Here is a 3,067-nt window from a genome sequence, read left to right as displayed (position 1 = left end):
AAGATCTACAAATTTCGTGAAGACATCAAGTCTCTAAACTAATTACTTTAAGAAATTTTTTTTTACCCCCCTCCAGGTGAAAAAATCACTTTTTTCTTTTAAGAATTTAATAGATCATCAAAAAATATAAATATGTTGCGGAGACATCAAACATCTACCGTGTACCGCTTGTTCGCAAATAATTTTGATCGCTTATTAGGTGCATTCACTATTCACCCCTGTGTGGTGCGTCTTGTCAAAATCGAACGGGGTCTGTATATATAATTTTTTTTAATGAAACGCCACACTCCCCCACGAAAAAAAAAGTCAAATCAAGCCTCCTGGTAATGGACTCATCAGTTCTGGAAGCTTATAGGGTAAAAATTTAGATCGCGTGAAAAACTTACCCATGCCGAGAACTCATTTTTTTTTTTAAATATGATGTGCAAGCTTATGTAACTTTAAACAGTACAAATAAGTAAACATTACAAATACAAAGTAAACATTACAAAGAGTTGACGATTTCACGTTGATACGTGTCACCTTCTGTGGTGGCGGCTGTGTGGTGGCGGCTTATAGAATACTACCACTGGGATACTGGTCCACGTCGTAAAAGGCGACTTATCCAGTACTTCCCATATGCGTTAGTCATTCTTCAAATGCGACTATCACATTGGGAGGGGGGAACCTTGGCTTGGTTCCAAGCCAAGTTTCTTCAGGGAGGATTCACCAATTGTGCTTATTGCTATTAATGTGCATGCACAAGTTGTATTCTCCTAAATTTTGTAAACACCCGCTTCAAGGTGGTTCTGTGCCTGCGGGCCCCAAAGTGGGGGTAGGAGGGTGTATAATAATCCTATCTTAAGCAGAACGTTGTTAAGGTCTGCACTATAGCCAGGCACTGGTGCAAAGGGCCGTATTTTTCCTGGCAACTCGTGGGATTCAGATTATACACACGATTTTAAAATTTGCCTCCTGTATGGGATACCCCGCTTCATGCGTCGATATGAAGGTGCAGAGGTTCTTGTGTGTGATGGAAATATGTGTGGAATTCTTTGATAGAAATGCTTTCTATTAAGGTTGCACAGATAAATCTGCAGCACAAAAAAAAAAAAAAAAAAAAGAACCGCTACACTTAACTTATGTCGTTTAATCCTTAATGGAACTGCATCAATCGCCTTGGTCCAAGAACCCTATTTCCGAAATGGAACTTTTTACTTAGGGAATTTGCTCAAACCAAACTTTACTGTGTTCAGTGTAATTGGAATGACTAATGCCCGAATAATGCCTCGTGCATGTATATTGATAAACAATTCTTTAAATGCAACACTTATACCCAATCTAACAACAAGAGATATTTGCGTCGTTCAGGTTTCGCTGCCTGATAGAAAATACGTCTACTGTTCAGCATACCACCATATGAACAATCATCCCCTACGGATGATTTAAAAAATGTCATTTCATTCTGTGAATCACAAAATATACCTCTTGTAATTGGCTGTGATGCCAATGCCCATCATTTTGTATGGGGTAGCTCAGATATCAATCTGAGAGGCTTAAATTTAATGGAATATTTAAGCAGCACTGATTTAGAAATTCTAAATGTAGGAAATAAACCAACTTTTGTTAGGTGGGACAGAGAAGAGGTGATTGACATCACACTTTGTTCTAGAACAATTTCTCAGGAAATTTCAAATTGGCATGTGCCTAACGAAGAATCGATTTCTGACCACAGCTTTATCTATTTTGAACACTCAGGTGAGTTTTTAGAAACAATTACATTCAGAAACCCAAGAACAACTAATTGGGACCTATATTTGGAGCATCTTGCTACTAAATTTCATGGATATACACCTGAAATTACTACTCCTTCTGAGTTGGATGAAGTGGTGGCAAAAACCACCGAAATTATTTTAAATTCTTATGAAGAAGCGTGTCCCTTACGAACGTTGAAATTCAACAAAAACAGTACACCATGGTGGAACTCAAATCTCAGTAAATTACGAAAAGACTGCAGACGCTCTTGGAACCGAAGGCGCACGGAAGGTTTTGATGCCTTCAAGTTGGCTCGCAGAGCTTACCGGAAAGCAACAAGAGCTGCCGAACGCTCAAGTTGGCAGAGCTACTGCACAAACATTTCAAGCTTGCACGAAGCAAGTAGGTTAAATAAAGTCTTAGCCAAATCAAAAGATTATCAGGTTTCATACCTTAAAACCCCTAGCGGTGATTATACATCAAACGACGAAGAAACATTAAGTTGTCTATTCAATACTCACTTTCCAGGATGTGTTGATCAAGATTCATCGATAGAGCCTGAGTTCTTTTCTGGAAGCCTAGATTCCTTGCATTTTGCTCGGAAAATAGTTAGGCTACAGAATCGATCAAATGGGCAATCGATGGTTTTGCTCAATACAAATCTCCTGGAAGTGACGGTTTATTACCAGTTTTGCTTCAAAAAGGTTTCAATCATTTCAAACACATATTAAGAAAAATAATGATAAGCAGTTTTGCTCATGGATATATTCCCCAAGTAACAATTTTAGCTTTATTATGGTCAGCAAAATGTCGTTTGGATAATAGCATTAATCTTCATAAAAAGCTAAAGTACATTCTATAACATCACCTGGACTCTAATAAAGCCAAAATTAGGCTATTTGGCCCTATCCTAGGAACGTCATCATGACCAATCATTGTTAGTCATCAATATTGGTCACCAAAGCTTTTAAAAAGCTATTATAAAACATGTTAGAAATTTTTGTTTTTTTTCGGTTCTGTCAGTTCTCGGAGTTTTTTTTATTTTGTCCAGCCAGGGCCGTAGGAAGAACGAGCTCATGGGGGGGTTTTGATGAAAAATTTTTCCTATAACATTTTTTCTTGAACAATGCATACACAAGTGAAAAAATGTATATGTATTAAGTATCAATTATTCAGTTTTAAGTTATTTTGCATTAAAAGTTATTTATTTTTGAACATAAGTCCTATGAGTTGCCAATTCTTTTTTATGAAGCTTTAAAAATATGGAGACTTGTGATATAGCTCAGTTGATAAATCAGCTGCCTCCTGAACTGATGTCCGTGAGTTCGAGCCC

Source organism: Uranotaenia lowii, chromosome 2, assembly GCF_029784155.1.
Source record: "Uranotaenia lowii strain MFRU-FL chromosome 2, ASM2978415v1, whole genome shotgun sequence".
Lineage (NCBI taxonomy): Eukaryota > Metazoa > Arthropoda > Insecta > Diptera > Culicidae > Uranotaenia > Uranotaenia lowii.
The sequence above is the reverse complement of the archived record's forward strand: the minus strand, read 5'-3'. Positions refer to the sequence as shown.